Here is an 18,764-nt window from a genome sequence, read left to right as displayed (position 1 = left end):
TTCTCTGAAGAGTACACAGCCAAACATTACCTACTTGTATTACATGGCAGACAGACAGACATTCAGTAATGACTCATGGACCACTTTAATCATTAGTCTCAAGTTCTATTCTCAGAAATATGCTATTTTCTTTTAACCGTAGGAACTCTGCAGAACAACATTAATAAAGCCTTCTGATGAAATAATCAAAGTACCAATGTGTGCTCAGTGAAATGAACATGAGAAGGTGTGAGATCAGCGAGTGACAGAAGACAACGCTACAGCAAGCCAGACATACCCAGATCTTGATAGAACAGACAAGGAGAGAAGTGTTACAGGTCATGCACACAGCCAAAGGCAACTGCAGATGAAGCTTTCAAAATAAAAGCTTCCAGGCAGTGCATTACACTGCAGAGCAAAGCTAAGGACTCAGAACTTCTGTGAAACCATAGAATTTAAATTAATTTTAGAAGAAATGTACCAAATTATTTCACCTCCCGCACGTACTGCTACTGAAAGCTGTAAGACAACAGAAATGCAATTCACACTTTAACCAGATGTTTCAACCTGAGGCAACGTGAAATTATTTCCTATTCCTGAGCACTTCTTTAATGGATTCTCAATATTGCTAATGCCTTTCTGGAGTGCTACAAGGAGGTAGATTTGGCTGAAGAAAAGCATGCATCCTCTACAACAGATTTGAAGTATCTCCTTGTACTGAAGTGAGGCAAATTCCTCTCCAAGTGTTGCAGAGACCAGAAACCCAGAAAGTAAGATTTAATTGCACTGAAGAAAAAAAGCTGTGCTTCCTGTAAATCTCAATCGCTACTGAGGAGAGTCAATACATTTTTAATCAAACTTCATCACTGATTTTGCACTGATCACTGAAATGCAGAAACATGACATTTACTACCATGTTTGCCATCCAGACCACATCAGTCATGTGGTCTCACAGCCATATTCCTTGATATTGCTGGCTGCTTTTCCATCATATGCTAATTACACAGTCATGTATAGGTTAGGAAGCTCCATGGTTCCTCAATATGGAAGGATCTGCATTGCTAGTCCAATATAATCTTGTTGACCTTGAACACCTGAATCATCTCAATTCTACCATAGCCAGGTGAATATATCACAGACATCCACAGGTAGATCCTGCACAACAGCTTCAGTTTCAATGAATATTCTTGAGAAATATTTCCACAGAACACTAACTGTTCAACGTTTCTTGACAGAAGACACTTCGTGAGACAATTTCTCAAGAGCTCTGACTATGGAATCTTTAAGAAAGAAAAGCAGCTCTGGATAATCCTGCCTGATTGCCTCTGATTAATGCTAACATCATACACTGAAAGCATTGTTAGATAAGAGCATAGAAGACCTTGAAGTAGTCTATTGCAAAATAGGTACTGACGCTTTAACGGTACATCTAATTTCAGTCGGTTTTATGGAGACCTACTCAACAAGCTAAGAATTTACAAACCTCAAGTTTCTTGGATTTTGGAAGAAACCTTCTCAAGGCAGCTACTACACAGCCAAAGGCAAGTTCCAGCAACCCACACAGACTGAAATCCTGTGAAAATCTCTGCCCTTGCTACGCGTCACTAACCTGTTGACTCAAAAATGAATATTTCTTCAGACTCACATGTGAACTCTAAATCTGACACCGTAAGGTTGTCTAAGCTTTAATGTTTTCCTTAAACATATCTGTAGAAGATATGAAATGACAGTGACAGAACATTTAATTATCTATATGTATAAATAAGCTGATGAGCAATTTTTCTTTATTTCAGTTCAAATGCGTGCCTGAAGTATGTGCAGCAGCAGCTTAGCTATGGCTGTAACAGGTCAATACATTCTTTTATAATTCTCTCACTAAGGACTGCAATCGCATTTACAGTATTACCCATAATGCCCATTTTAAATTTTTGTTCTACTTTCTTATGAAGACTCACAAAACCACTTCAATCTAACAGCTTTTAGATGGCAGGTTTCATTTTCTTCCTTCCTTTTCCCCTCACATTACCAGCATCGTGACCCTCAACGATCCTACACAATACTTCTCATGTATATCACGACAAGTATAGCAATGCAGACTGCCACTTCCACCACAACCAATAAGTCACAGCAGTCCACCAAAGCAATTTGATACGTGCTACATCCAGTATTTTAGACCATGATTGAATTGTAACCCAGATAGTCTTGAGAGGTCATGTCAGTGATAAAAGAACAATCTACAGTTTTCTAAATGCTTTAGGACTAAAACACAGAAAGCATGAAATTATATGGAATTAGAAAGAACTGGTGTTCTCTATTTGTTTAGTATCATTTTTTTCCTATTCCATTCTTTGGTGAACCACAACAGTTACAAATTCACTATCTCCCCTCTATCTCTCCCATAATTAAGTTACTCAGCACCCACTTCACATTCTAGCAATTAGAGCAAAGAGTATGCATACATCTATGGTAAAACTGTTCCCAGCACATTCACTGAATTTAACATTTTGCAGTGCTCTATGAACTTGAGTCTCAGCACACATAAGCTGGTGTAGTTATGTTGTATTATATCCATACTTTGCTAGTTTGAACTCCATCTTCCCTGCTAAACCTACAATATTTGCCAAAGTATTGTATTTTTTCAACAAATTAGAATTTGCTTTGCTAAGCTTCTGTGAAAATGTAAGGAATTCGAATTTATGTACATTTATTTTCCTGATGCTGAGTTTTTCTTTATAATGCAAATAGTTCAAACTTCCTCATGGATAACTCGAAGGGAAATATTAAACTCATGCACTGATCCATGGTCTGTGTTATGCAGGTGAGACTTACTAGCTGCAAACAGGTTGTTCCCATACTCAAACTCTGAGTTCATTTTTACAAAAAAAAAAATCAGAAAAAATGTTTTGATTTCTCTCTTTTTTTTTTTTTAAAAAAAAAAGCACAACAGGCTTCTCCTAGAGAAGAATTCGTAATATTTGGTTTTAGGTTTGCATCGTTTCCTATCAGCATTAGTAGAAACATTTAAAGTTTTTTAAAAAACAATGAACAAGATCCTGAGTGATTCCCATCAACATAGTCTTAGGAATCTCTTTACCTATTCCTTTCTAGAGGCTATCATTGCTTAGTTTTTTGATTATTATTATTACTATTAAGTATAGCTAAAAGGAAAATTGTATACCAACAAGAGATTGCCAGTATTTGCAAATACTTTCAAAAATATCAAACTATTACTAAGCATTAACGCTACTCAGCTGCTCAGAGCTGCTTAAGATGTCCTCTTTTCCTCACACAGATCTTTTTTTTTTTGCACATTCAAGTTATCCCAATTCCAAAACAGAATTAAAATAACAAAAAAACTTACAAAAAAACCTCACACTACCACCACGTCTCACCTGACTTCAGATTACAGTCACTATAAACTCACGTAAGTTAACTATTCCAATTATTTCATCAGCAGCCAAGTCAGCTGGAATAGATCTAAAATATAAGCAAATGGTTTCTAAACACTCAGTCTGAAAGGATGCAATTTCAGTGAGAATAAGAATTTAAAAACTTCCTGTATAAGCTTTAATGAAGATAGTTAAACTTCTTTTCACATTCTTGAAATGTGAGCTTAACAAATGACTCCATTCATTTACATGATGAATGACTGCTCATATGTAAGCTCTTTATTGTATCTAGCAAGAAAGAAAGCAGCTCTTTTGCATGGTTCTGCAGTTGTTATTGTTTTCCTTTCCTTCTCATTCCAATGTTTACTGGAACATTCAGTAGGAAAATATGACAGCTATTGTACACCAAAGAAGTGATAATTAGTCTTATATAGCTGTCTATGTTGGCATGCCTTGTATAAGCTTTTTCACACAATTACCTAATCCACTGCTGTACACTGTCTTTAAAATTAAACTTCTTGCCTATGATCTTCAGTTTTAAGAAAAAAGTTTGGAGAAGTACCAAACATGCTTACATATAAGCTATATGCTTTACTCAGGCACATAGCAATTTTTCACTTCCTTCACTTAAGGGAAAACAAAGAATTTTCTAGTTTTTACAAAAATTCACCCATTTCAGAAAGGCTGAAGTAAGGGCAGACTGGACAGATTTAGTTCTTATTTCTTTCTGTCTAGAAATGAGATATCTGGATGCAGACATGCATCATTAATCTGAAGTATAAATATTCAGACACCCTGACTTAGTAATACTTTAAAGGTGATAGAAGCAGAGGAAAACTTCCAAAACTGCTGGAAAATTTGACACAGCTATTTATGGAGTATCAATCAGAAAAGTGAAAGCTCAAGAATTACTCCTTTCTTTCTCTCCATCCCTCCCCTCTCTATGTGCCTTCTCCCCCTCGCCCCCCCATAAAAAGTAGCAGAAAAGAAATTCTGGCTGTTTGTTTCTGCTTTGAAAGGTTTTTTTTATTTTTCTTTTTTTTTTCTTTTATGTTAGCTCTAAATGCAAGAGACTTAAGCTAGCTTAATAGTTGGATAAAGACTACATTGATATTTCTACACAAGTGTCTGGTCATTTAGTGAACCTGGTCCACAAGTACTGCAATTCTCCCTCTACCTCATTTTCAATGGCTTATGTCTTTTTGGCACATAGACACTGGAGGACACATAGCAGAAGTCAGCACGTTTTACAATTCAAATCTTCAATAGAGGAGAACTCAAGTGGTGTCAAGCTACAGATAAATGGAAAACAGTAATATCTTCTGCAAAGAACAAACTTTGCTACATTGCTTCTGCGTTACAGGCCGCACAATGCTAATAGCGCACTCAAAAGTTAACATTCCAAGTCCTTTCCTCTTCGTTATATCCTACCTTAATATCATCAGCCATGCAAGTCTATCAGACATTTTACTTTACATTTAAGCATAGTTACAAAATGAGATTGAACTTAGTATTTTTTAAAGTTGCTAGTGAATGGAGTTTCCTGCATCATGACCAGGTTGAAATCGTATTTAAATTAATTATGACAGCCATATAAATTACACATAAGAGACTTCTAAAGCTAATTAGTGCCTGAGAGTTTTAATTTGATGTCTGTCTTGGTGTAATATCTGCTTTATGGATTAAATTTATTTTATTAAGACTGCGTTATTATAAATTTCCACTTCCATAGTTCCATAAGTTTTACAATTACATGCCATATTTAAGTCATAATTGAATGAAACAATATCATTATGTTCATGTCTGCTTTCCTACAGACTTAAAATAATATTCTGTTTTCTTCCATTCACAGAAGTCACAGCTGCTATAGTGATCTGAGCCCAAATAGCACTGCACTTCAAGGAAACAGTAATCCATGTAACAGTTAACGCCAGTAGGATCTGACTGCACGTACAACATTGTCTTAAGGCCTGTGGTGAATTGTGTCTCTTTTCCCTTGCTGCAGAATGAACTTGGTGGGCTTGCTGTAACACGTGAACTTGTACCCAGCTCCCGCTCAGTACCAGCGATGACACAGCCTGCATCTCTTGCCTTTATCAAACTGTACAGCAACACGTTCTCATGGGAACATCACTTTTATTTGACAGTAGAAATGATGAATGGAGTTATTTTCTTTCAACAAAACGCTATAAATCGCAGAAGACAAAAAAAAAAGGGCCCCCTACATGAGCAGTAGTACACGGCTCTGGCCTCTGTCTGAAGAGATACAAGGTTATCTATACCATCTTCCTTTATAGTGTTAGCTCCAATAAACAGCATTTTAAATACTATTTCACATTTTCTTAGTGTGACCACAATGAACTAGCAGTTCCCAGTATGAAATAGCCATTAAATGATATTTAGCAAATATCAATATACTTCATACTCATTTTTTGAATCTGAATTTCTTTTTAAAAGATAACTTAGAAAACAGAGAACACACAAGAACTGCATTTCAGCAGAAAAGCTTAGGTCTAGTACTAGAGCATTAAGAATTAAGGACAGTCAGATGCAATGATTTCTGTTCATGATTTCATAATACCCCCTTACACACGTTCTGCATGCAAACTAGTATATTCTGCAATATACAATTTAACCATCTATACGTTATGTTCAATTTTCTGTACTTAGATTATCTGACATCAAAAATCTGAGAAGCTACACGAAGTTTCTGACAGAACATCTACATACAGACTGTTCTCTAGAATCAACAGTTTTCTTCCCTTCCCCCTCCCCACAGAAGATTCTAGATTTATTTCAAAACATCGTACTGTGATATACACATACTGAACAATCAATTGTACTTGAAAATTGATATAAAGCATCCTGTGACAGCAGATCAGAATATCAGCTTGAAAACTTTCTTTTGACATTTGTCTTTTCACTGGCAATTAAAATTTAATTTGGCCTAAGATGAAAAGCAAATCCTTTTATCCCATAGTTGCAGGCACAGGAGGAACACGCTGCATTAGAAAGCAGCAAAGTGGCTTCAGGTTTTGTCTTTGACCTTTGTGACATTGTAGGAAAAAAATAAATAAGGCTTACATGAGACTTTATTAACTGTGATACCATCAATATTTTAATATGCAAACTATTTATTCAGATTTTAAACAAGGTTTAAAGTTTAGGTCCCCTGCCCATCTGGAATTCTTTGGCTTCCATTATACCCACTAAATTGAGAAGGAAAAAACAACTGCAGTCCTTTTTGCTGTAAATTGAAATTATACCTGAAATATTCCAGAAATCAGTATTTCCATTGATTCATGAGATGACCAAACAATTTAATCTCAATGAAACTACTTGCATTAAATGATTTTTATACAAACAAACCAGAAACAGAATATATCCAAACATAAGATAATGACAATTTCATTGAACTGTATGTAATGAACAGTGCATCTTGAGCAGTTCGAATAACAATATATAGAAACGGGAATTAAAAGCTGTCACTCTAAGCAAACACCTGCATGCATGACTTCAAAATACTAATGTTATTTACCAGATAGTGTAAGTAATCCATAATTTTAGAAAGCAGTATTTTACTCTATCTAGCCTTTACAATTTTAACCATCAGCTACAAAATACACTTGGAGGTTTTAATCACTTATCCAAGGACAGCAGAATCACCTAAGGACTTGACTACCCCCCATTTCCAAATCACAGTTAAAACCTACAACAACACAGTACATGCAGTCTGTTCCTGAAACTGGCTGCAATATGCAGCACGTATGCAAGTTGTGTTGTGAGTTTTTTTTTGTGCAGAGCCTTCCATAACTGAGAAATGGTCTGCTGTGTCCTTACTACATTTCAAAGCTTGTCTGGCAAGAAGGTGGCATCCCATTAATACAACTTCTGTAAGTACTCTAACAAAAGGTAATGCACAGAGTTCTCAGCTCTAGTGCTTACCAGACATGCTCAGCACTCCAAATACTGCTTTTCATTGCCTCTGTGATTTGTTCGATTTTTCTTATGAGCAGATGTGAAATAGGCCTGATACATGGGATCTTTCAAATGCCAGCTCAGGGTACAGATGGTCTTTTAACTATTTGTACAGATACTTTTTGAACAGCAGGTCTCAATTTCTGAGGAGCTACAGATAACAGGCAATTCAGAGGATTTGTGCAGTTCGCGTCCAGTTAATTATAGGTTAATTATAAATGTTAATAAATTACTAGGAACTCATTTGGTACTAATGTGGATGTCACCTGTAATTCCATATATACCCCATTGTAATTTAGCATTAATTAAAGCTCACCTAAACAGTGGCACTGGCAAACTTCAACAAAAAGGATGTTCTCTTGTTTTAAAGCATATTTATGACAACAGATCCAAGAAATGAGATTATTTTAGAATGCAACACCTTGCAATATAACTGACTACACCAAAAAAATTATATAAAGTGATAATTGGTAAAGAACTTGTTGAGCCCTGAGAATTACATTAAACATTAAGAATAGAGATTGCCATTCTTTCACGTGAATGACAGGAAAGAGTCATATCTGTTCTTATCACTCTGCTGCAATAGGCAAAGCAGCTACATTTTCAATAATAATCACAGAGTAACAGCCATATTCATGTAGAATAAAAGTATTTTTCCTCATGTAAAATGCTATTAGCCATATTTGAAGGCATTATGTTCAGATATCATTTTTCCATTTCACTAAATGGCAGCCATTAAATGCAATGGCAACTGCATGACAGGGATATTTTTATTACTTCAAAAGGAAGAAAAGGATTAAAATGAGTTTATTCAGAAGTGTGATTTGTCAATTTTTTCTTATCAAGGACTGTGTGAGACAGCTTTAAACCTGAACGCTATGAACTGACCTCCTATTTGAATAAGTTAATGTGATCCAGTGTTCTTAGAAAAGTAGTGAAACCTATCTTTTATATGCAGAAGTCCCAAGAGGAATTTATGCTTTTATACGGTCAGCTGCAAGGTGCCATTTCCTTTTCATCATTTCTGCTTTTATCATATTGTAGTTCTTGACAGCTTAGAGGTTTTTTTCTAGTATCTGGTGTATGAGTAACTATATAGAGACATTTTTTGTATGAAGGATTTCTTTCCATCCTCCTAGGTTCTACAGTCAAATAAGTTTCTACTGCCAGAAATCCCTCTCTTATATTCAAGAGTGACTAATCACCATATTTGATAGAGCAAGCATCTTACCTAAACATCAAATAGAACTAGAAATGGTTACCTTAAAGCATTAAAGAAGGATTTTACACGCATCAGGTTCTTGCATTATATACCCTAGGAAGTGTAGTGAAAATGATTTCCCATATGCATATATAGAGAGAACTAACACCTAGCTGGACTAAATACTACTCACTACAGATTTGTTTGGGAAGATTATCCGCTTCCCCAGCTTTTTTTTTTTTTTTTTTAAGATTGTATACAGTGCACAGGTTATTTTATTTTAACTTTAAACATTTTATGCACATATTCTCCCAAGTGTTTACATGAAGTTATATTTAAAAGCATTTATATTAAAAGTTGTGGCAACTTAAAGCCCATTATTTACAAATAGAATGATTTAATTAAGAGGCACATGTTTATTAGTTATTTGCAGCTATTTCGAAGTTTTTGCATCTTTCTTACTATACAAGCTTACTCCTTTCAGGATAAGTTATTGAGACTTCAGAAGGCCAACATTCTCTGCCACCCTGGCTCAGCTATTTCTACAAGCTGTTGGCATCACTGGCCTGACTAATAACAATTCTGCCATAAGCAGGCAGCAATCTGAGACAGGAGCCTTGACAATACAGTCTCTCAAACTGAACTATGCACAAACTCAGCCTAGATTGTTCCTCTTCTTTTAAGTGTAGTAGTTTTACACAACAAAGTATCAAGAGCTTCATTTTTTCAGTCTGTATGCTAAACAGGTATTTTGTTATAGAAACACACTGGTTGGGAAAAAAAGATTATTCATTATATGAGGTCACAGGAAAAAGGCTAGTGTGGAATAAAAGCAGAAAGACTTGTAGGCCATATCTTCAGCCATTTATTCTGCAGTTAAAATACCATTACGCAGTGTTGGACTAGAGAAAGACTTTCCTTCGATGCCTTTATTACTCTAGAACACAGATGAGTAGTTTATATTTAAGTTCTCCCTAAAAACATACCCTATTTCAAAATCTTGGACAGATGTTTGGTAGCTAAAGACTGTTCCACTGAATCCAGTTCAGCTATCCTGACTTGCATGATAGAATACACATACTAAAGACAATGCCTATGGATTATCAGATCAGGTTTCAAGTATACTTTGCTATAGAATTTGGATCAATACTTGACAACCTAGAAACACCTGACTGCAAAAGACAGGTGTTAAATTCCTAAAACTTTTCTGAGACCATTTCTTCTGAATTTCACTATTTGGATTTGAACATATATGATGCAGAATTATCTAGAACAGAACAGCCCATCTTAAGTTAATCACAGTCAGGTGTAAGCAACAATCCTGCTCAAGGTAATGAGAAAAGTAATCTGAGCACATTAATTCTGTGCTAATCAGAGGTAAATCATTGGTGACTGGCAATATGCAATGAAATAGCCTGCTTTCTATTAAAAAGAGAAAAAAAGAGCAGAAATCTTAAAATACACATTCAGCTAACAAAAGCATTGCAGAAACTCACATTAAGAGAATCCATTTCACAAAGATGACTATTTTTAAGCAGTCTATTTCAAGTAGAAATGAACTTTTTTCCTAACAAACACCTTTTCTTGACCTTTACCCTAGATGTGAACAAGGAAGTATACCAGATAAAAGCATTCTATTCTCAAAGGCTTGCATTTTCCACCACTAAAGAAATACATGTGCACGCACGTGTGTCTTCGTATGTACATGACATAAAAAAAATCAGTGGTTATTTTGGATTCTCTTCGTAATTTGCATTGGTAACAAAAAGCACAGGCTTACCTTGCAGATTTGTATACTAAACAGCATGTTAATGGGATATTAGATTTTGTGTGACATTCAACACTGCCGTCATGAATAAAACACAACTTCAGAGAACAACAATTTACCATTTTCCTATACTAGAAAATTGAAGCTGTCTACACTGAAGTTTCCATCACTGAAAGTCATTCCTTCACTGCTAGACCTTCTGTAAAATGCAGGAAGTCTGCATTAGAGCAGCTACTTGATACGGTATGAACATGAGTGCTCTTGCACAACTCAAGCTTATCTGTCAAGAAACTAAGCCAATGATGAACATTTGAATTGGGGTAATCAATATGCTAAATACTTGATGATCTTTTCTATGTCATAAAAAAATATATGAAATGTTTTTACAGAACCACCCATTGCAATATTATTAAATTTGAGAATAAAGGCTGACAAGCGAATTAACTACAAAGTGATGTTGACATTGACCTTTATATATATCAGCAAGAATGTGCCAAACCAACAATCCGCTTATTTTCAGCAAAGTAGCCTTAATTTATATAATGGTTCCAATTATTTCATGATTACAATTGTTCTACAAGTCAGTCCATGGCTTATTCATGATTACTTTTATAAAAGATTCCTTAGTCAGTATACAGATGTTTTATCCAAAGCAAAAAAGTCATACTGAACAAGTCTTACACTGTTTCACTTTTTTGCCTACCTAAATTCTAAGTTTACAGCAGGTTTAGTTTTAATCCAAGAAAACAGCATTTAATCAGTCATACCTGTCAAGTTTGATAGCTCTACAGTTCAAGGGACTAAGATAAACTATTTACTCATTGACTACATCATTTCTAATCATAATTAGTGTATGTTCTCGAACTTTGCAATTGAGAATGACAGCAGTACAGCCTGTCCAGAGCTAATTGCTATAAATATGCCAGATGTTGTAAAAATCTGGACACAGGGAAAATGAAGCAAATACTGTAAAAAAGCAGAAATGCATAATTTAATGGTGTCATCTGCATATTTGGCATTATAGGTCAGAAAATCATAGTAAGCATACAGAGCATTTATTAAAATTGCAAAAGGTTATTTCCCTTACATTGAAATACATACCAACCACTACCACATGATCTTCCTGTTAGTTGCCTTTCAGGGACCAAACACATGTATTTTTCAAGACAAATAATAACTTGCACTCACATACTTTCACAGTACAGTTGCTTATGTATCCAGACTTCGTATTCAAACAAAATTGAAAACATTTCTACTACACAAAATATCACATAATATTATCTAGATACTGCTAAACACAAATGGAAAGCGGTCAGTTATTAGTCTGCAGGAACATTTGAAAGATAGCATAATGGAAAAAGTAGATGAAATAGCTCTGTACCCTCTAGGAATATCAACCAAAATTCTACAGTTGTATCTTCCTGGGTCTGGAATGCAAGAAACCAAAGAAAAAAGTGCAAGGATAAGCCATATCTGAGACCTCTTAAGCTTGAGAACTTGAGAAAGTCTGCCTAATCTCAAGAGAAAATACTCACAAGAATATGCAATGAGAATTTAACGTGCCAGAGATTCATAAGATAATACTATGAAAGAGAACATTTTTGCCATAAAGTACCAGCACATATAGAAAATGGATCCCAGCCAATCTTTAAAAATGACTGATGTAAAAATTGACTTGCATCAATTATTTTTCAGCGTGGAAAGTACAAGTTGACATAGTTTTTAATATGTTATCCTAGAAGTGACTTCACTCAGGCTCCAATTCACTGATTCAGTGATTGATTACAGGAATCAATCTTTTCACAAGACAAATATGCAAAAAGATTACAGCAAAATTCATTATGCATTTTAAAAGCTATAACTAATTTTATTTTTCATTTGAAATGTAACATTAATAAGACTGAAGTCAAAGGCTAAGAACATGTTATTTGATGTCTTAGATGAATCATGCTATGCAATAGGTGTTCTGAAGTCTCATTTTTAAGAGGATCATCAGACCAAAAGCTCTTAATACACTGTCTTACTCTGTCAAGATTTCCTAATACCTCCAGCTACACTGCTTGATATGCCTCAAGGTACATCTTCCCTGTTCTCTCAAGAAAAGACAGAGCATCATAATGAGTGCATGAGACCGACTGATAAGGTGCTGCCTGTGAAGCATTCCTCTGAAGTCTGATTATACCAGGACCCAAGCATAAGAGTCACAGTTAATGATGTCAGTTGCTGCAGCACTGTGCCCCAGGCATTTCTCTCCAAGGTCATTCAGTGGCATTTTGCTTTTTTTCATATCTGTGTTGTTTGTTGTCTTTAAGCACAAGTGCAATTATAGCTGTCCGCATGTCCAAGCTTCTGAGGACGCATAATAGAAGTCAATAAAAATGAAACCTCTAAATGCATCAACCCTTAACATCCTCAACAATAGAATACTTCTGTCACCCTTCTAAAAATTAAAGCTTCACCTTTAATACATTATTTTTTCGCTTTGTAGCACTTATGGCAAACAAAATCTCTCAAAATTGCACCTCCCTATAATGAGTAATAACTAAATCTAAAAATAAGGGTTTATAGATGGACAGTTAAACTGTGGGTATACGTGAATAACAAACTGTAGGCATTTAAGATTTATGGGTGACCTGAGGGTAGCACAAAAAGGCTTGCTATTGCAAAAAATTACGTATGGAAAGGGGGAGGGCTACAATCACAACGAGCAGTTAGGAAAAGACACTTCAGAACTGTATGTTATACACCACTGTTTTAGGCTTTTTTTTTTTTTTAAGAGCAATTGCAGGTAAATACAGGGCTTCCCCACCTCCCCTCCTCCAGATACTTTAAAAAAAGAACAATCCACAGAGCACAGTCCTACAACATACTCTTAGAAGTAAACGCAGCTGGGAAGTAGGACAGAAGAGAGCTTTCTTTTGCTTCTCTTTTTGCTAACTGGGTTACATTCCTGTGACTCATTTCCATTTAGTTCTCCAAAGAGCTGCAGTGAGAAAATTACTGGTCACTTCTCTATCTAGCAAGATGTACTCTTTCAAGGATGTATCACTGGCTACCTAATAAGAAGAGTGATCTGAGCGTGCACATAAGACACAAAAACCTACAAGCCAAGGTATATTTGTTTTTAAAATAATTACAGCCCATTCCTCTTTTAAGTCTAATTTCTGCAAATCATCGAGTTCCAGAGCAAAACACAGCCAAGGCAACAGGGACAACAGTAGGCAATTTCTTACTGGGGTTAAACTCGACACTAAATGTGCTTATTGACCTGGGGGCTTTCAGCAAACAGAGCAAGTGGAATACGTCACAACTAAACCAGCAGAACCATCAAAATGCTTTATCTACTTCTGCAGTTAGGAAGCAGTGATCAAGTCCCACAAAAGAAATTTAAATCATTTTGTACAAGCCACAAAAAGTCATCAAAATGGAGAAGCGTTCAGTACTCTGGATGCAAAACCTCATTAATTGGTTTATGCATGTCAGGACACCATGGAAAAGAGACAACACAGAAGCCACAGTTTCAACTCTCCCACACCTTCTTATGCTCAGGGAAAGAATGAGAAAATCTGCAGTCATGATGTTACTGTGCAATTTTGAGGAAACTTCTGACAAACAATGCTACCCTCTAAAGAAACAAACAAAGAAAAAAAAACCACCAGTGAAGTTAAAGGTCATGTTTGCATTCTCACTGGTAACAGCATGGCTATTATAAAGGTAACATCAAAGCACTTGTCTCACTATTATTATTTTGCACGCTGTTTTCCCTGACACCATCCTGGGACAAGACTGTTTCCATTAATAATTTTTAGGCACTTCTATGTTCACTTCCAAACTTTTTCTTCGCTCATGGAAAAGATTTCCTTCACTATTTAATTCCTATTTTTCCACTCAAGAAAGCTGCGCTCAAGTGTGTGAGAAAACTGCAGAGTTGAGACAAACGTGAGAAAGTACGCACACAATGCAATATAGTCAATGGATATAGCTTTGCAAGTGCTTATGCGGATCAGTGCAGGGGATAAAAGGTGCAAAAATCTAGCTGAAAGAAAATGCATTTTCACTGCAAGGAAAAAAAAAAAGTCTCGTGCCAATAATTCATTTGTCCTTTGTAGTATGGGAATCAACTAGCCTGAAAACATTTTATTATAAACATACTTACAAGAACTAATAAAGCATCAAATGTATAAGTTACTTTTTTCCTTCATTGTACAGCCTGTATTTCCCTTAAGCAATCTCTTTACAATGAACCTCAATTGTGAACAACTGTTAAAAATTATTTGACAATAGGTGTTTTATTGCCTTATACCATTATTTGTGAACCGTTGCTGAGATAGGCTTTTAACCACTAATCAACTGCTAGGTTCATTTAAAGCAAGAGTAATGACAAACTGCAGGATATGGGCATGATTTTATTAGGATATCCTAACAAAATCATCTACAAACCCTCTAAAAAAACAATCATAAAAAAGTCTGTGACACAGACTAATTGTTTTATTGTAAAGATAAATAAAAACACAATATTACTCAAAGTTGTGAGAATAGCAGCTCTTGGGCTCTTCCACAATCATTTCTTACATGTATTCTACTTCAGTAAAGACCGATACTTTTATACCAATATTTTATACTCAATACACATTTTATTTGTGTTGGTTTTGTGTTTTGTTTTTTTTTTTTTTTCCTAAAGTATTACTCTTACCAGTTGTTTTCTGATGGAATCCCAAGGTTTCAGCACAATTATTTGAAAATGACTGGTTTGAAGGTTAAATCTTGTAAAGTAATGAGCACTTAATTCTATGTATTCATTTTGACAGCTAACATTGTATGAAGTTGTCTGAAATACTCAGCTCCACAGGTTCTGGAAACGTAGTCCTGCAACACTATAATGCTATAGAAAGCACAGCAATGACAGTGGGATGGTAAAGCCCTAGGCTACAGCAAGCAAGGATAAACCCAAACGCAACAACCATTGACACAGAAACAAAGGAAAAAAATCCACTTACCCTCAGAGGGCCACAGGTAAGCAGTAATCTCCAGCAAGAAATCCTTACCTCCATTGCCAACCCTTAAATGAGGTCTGGGAAGGGGTGGATCCTAGCTCCACCCCTTCTAGTCACTCAGGTTCATTGCATGCACCTGAGCTCCCCTAGGTTGGTCCTGCCTTCCCACCAGGTGCTCAATCAGTGTTTCAGGCCGTGACTTAGCAATTTCACTACAAGTTCAAAAAACATATTTCTGGACCTGGTAGATAACATCACCAGAAAAGAAACAGGGATGAAGGATGCAGAAGGAAGTATAATTATCTTCTGTTTCCAACATCCTTTTCTGTTATGACTAAGGTTTTCAGCGTTTGTCTAGTTAGATGACGGTTACTGCTCAAGTACATCAACTGTACTGCAGTGTGCTTTTACAATGCGCTACCTAGGGTGGTAGAACTTGCATATTACTAAGCAATGTTTGTCTTTGCATGCCATGGAGCGCACATGAGGTTGCAGCAGATCTCTTTCCCTTTGAAGCTCATACTCAAAGCTTTTTACATTACATAACCAAATAATGTGCTAAAAGTAATCCCCTTCTTTCATCACAGCTATGGAATTTTGCACAACCGTTCTACACTGGCATTAAAAAAGCACTTCCATTGACATCATAACCACTCAGACACTTGCACTGACACTGTAATGACTCCTCTGGGGCTGTTACCACATCGATGGAAGTATGAGAGACACTTCATTGACACTGTAACAGCTCCAGTGCCTGGAATGTGATGGTAATGGCTCCTTTGGGGCTGTTACCATGACAGTGAGAATATATGAGACTGTTCCATTGATGCTACAAAAGCACTTACACCAATATCAGAAGTAAACCCACAGACAACTGGCAACAAAAATGAAATAATCCAGCAAAACTAAAGGTTAAAAGTGCTCAAAGACAACAGAAATTTTCTGGAGGTGTGTTTGTTTCAGCTATACTGAAACATGCTCATACATAAAAATGCTACCACAAAGGAACAAATAAACATACACCTTTCCCATTCAGAAGTGTGAATTCAGGTGAAAAGAGAGTCCAATATCCGTAAAAGAGTAATGAAGATACTGGCTCTTTACAAGTTCTATTTATAAGGAACTTACAATTACTTCTGTAGCCAGAAAAATTTCCTTATTACTTTTCATCAAATTACCAAATTAAGAGCAGATCTCTATAGTAGGAAGACTCAGAACTATGAAACATATGCAGTGGTAGTATGAGTATAACCTCAAAGTTCTGATAATGCTTTACAACTTCTTAAGAAAAGTAATTGAAGGGTTAGGAGCCAAAATAAGTCATTTTCATTCTGTGAGTTTTTCCTTGTTGAACAGTTTGGCAAACGTTAACCCTTCAAAACGTTCATGGGAAAATTGCTGATGTAATGAATTTATTATCTGAGGCTGCAAAATAATTAGGAGTCTATGAGCAATTTGTTAAACTAAATTAACAAATCCAATTAGCTTTGACCAGCTACGTGTAAACTAACCACAAACAAGAATCTAATTGCTATTAAAAAAAAAGTCACAATTTTAAGTCCCAATTTTCCTCTTGGCATCCACTTCATAGGCTGAGCTTTTCCATTAAAAAAAAAATCCCATTTAATAAATCCACCAAGAATTGCTTTTGTAGCCGTACAAGATTGCAAGGATCGCAGACCTAGCGTGGAGATTCCTTGTTCTATAGCCCAGATGATTGCCAGGAAGAGTCTAGGAAAGCTCACCACAAATGATAAACATGATTCAATGCTGAGCTACAGCAGTACACTAGTACTTAAAAGAAACGCAAAGGCATCATCGCTTATACAATTCAAATGAAGAAACCTTGCACTGCCAAGAAAAAAATGACCACAGGCAGAATTTCCTTTTGATTACTTCCTCCCTGTAGGTCACAGTGTAGATCACTTCCACACAGCAACTCTGCTATGTAAAAGACAAGTTTGTGCATGTTACCTACCAAATTGTGTGATTTGATTCCTGTAATTGTAAAATATTATGTTTTGACTTTAGAGTTTGCTATCTAGATTCAAAATATTTGTTTCTACTCAGAGGATGAAGATTATTTGGCCGTTCTGGGAAGGCAGCATGCTGGTACAGCGCTACAACTGGAAATAAAGCCCTCTGTGCAGCACACCGACTGCAGGAAACTTCAACACAAAGCCATCACGACAGCTAGATTTTGCCCAGAATAATAATAAAAATCTCTGGTATTAAAGGAAATAGTAGCAAGGATTAGAAGCCCTTGAAGTCCTTGGTCTTATCAATATGACACACACATTTAAAAATTAAAAGAGAGAGAGAAGTGAACTTTGTGAAAACTTGGGCTGTGTGAGATACCAAGCTTGCTGCTCTGATACATTAGGTACAGCAACCCACATACTGAGTAAATATCACCATCACTAGGAAGAATTCCAAGTTTATAAGCAGATAATAGGAAAAATGAATAAAACCACGTGAGGACAAAACTACTTCCAACAGCTGTATCAGTGTAGAAACTGACCTCCGCAGCCCCGGAAAGCATCCAAACGAAGTCACGGTGCTGTTTGGAGCAACATGGCGACGCAGGACCAGCCGCCGGCTGCCGTCCCGCCCTCAGCCGCCCCCTCAGCCGCTGCTCCGCACCCGCGCACGGAAGCATCCCCGCCGCGCGCCGCTCCGCGCCGTACTTTCTAGAAGCTTTCAGCACGAGGCCGCTGAGGTAACGCGGGGGCGGGAAGCGTGCTCTCTCCGCGGGGGACAAGCGCGGTCCAGGCTTAGGATTTTCCTTGTGAAATGGCGTCTGCGTACCTCTGGAAGGCTGTAAGGGGGCTGAGAGGTAACGTAAAACAACAACTTTTGTTTCTTTTTTAAAGCTTCTTATTTTCGTAACCCTAAGCTTTTTGTGCACCTTGCTTTGCTACAGATCTGAGTAGTCATTTCTGTACTATGCTTTGCAGAAAACAGCTTCTCTAATCGTTCGGATCTGTTTCAGCTTGTGCTGTGAGTAGGAGATGAGGTGAGGGATGGATGCGTTTACATTTCGTCTGCCTGGCAGACACGCAGAGCCACACTGTGGTAAGGCTCCCTTGGTGGGTGCTGTGCCTGAGGGCACGGTTTGTTTGGCTGCAAGTACCGTGCAACCTCGTGTTGGAAGCGAGCTGCCTTAGTTCTTGGTTGACTTGGAGCTCTCAAAGAGAAATCAGTGAGAAATAAGTGATATTGTTCAGTCAAATCTTCTGTGGCTGGTAGAGACTTCTCATAGACAGAGCTGGCTTTCTGGAAACAGGAGAGAAAATTTCAAAGGGTAACTTTTTAGCTAGAAAAGTTGGATGTTTGCATGAGGTTCTACGGCTGTTTTGAACTTGTCTTCACTGAGTATAGAATGGCAAAATTTTTAGAAGCATAGACGTTAAAGTACATAAATTGTTCTCTACTACTTTGTGTGCAGAAAACTA

General features: G+C 36.6%; 1 long non-coding RNA gene across 1 annotated transcript in view; it reads right to left on the bottom strand.

The window, feature by feature from the left end:
- The window catches only part of LOC124417136, a 123,405-nt gene extending 105,492 nt beyond the window's left edge, over positions 1 to 17,913 (bottom strand). Inside the window, exon 1 of the long non-coding RNA XR_006931153.1 lies at positions 17,831 to 17,913. This is a non-coding gene — a long non-coding RNA (uncharacterized LOC124417136). The remainder of the gene's footprint in view (positions 1 to 17,830) is intronic.
- Between the last annotated feature and the right edge of the window lie 851 nt (positions 17,914 to 18,764).

This window comes from Gallus gallus, chromosome 11 (assembly GCF_016699485.2).
Source record: "Gallus gallus isolate bGalGal1 chromosome 11, bGalGal1.mat.broiler.GRCg7b, whole genome shotgun sequence".
NCBI lineage: Eukaryota > Metazoa > Chordata > Aves > Galliformes > Phasianidae > Gallus > Gallus gallus.
The sequence above is the reverse complement of the archived record's forward strand: the minus strand, read 5'-3'. Positions and strand labels throughout refer to the sequence as shown.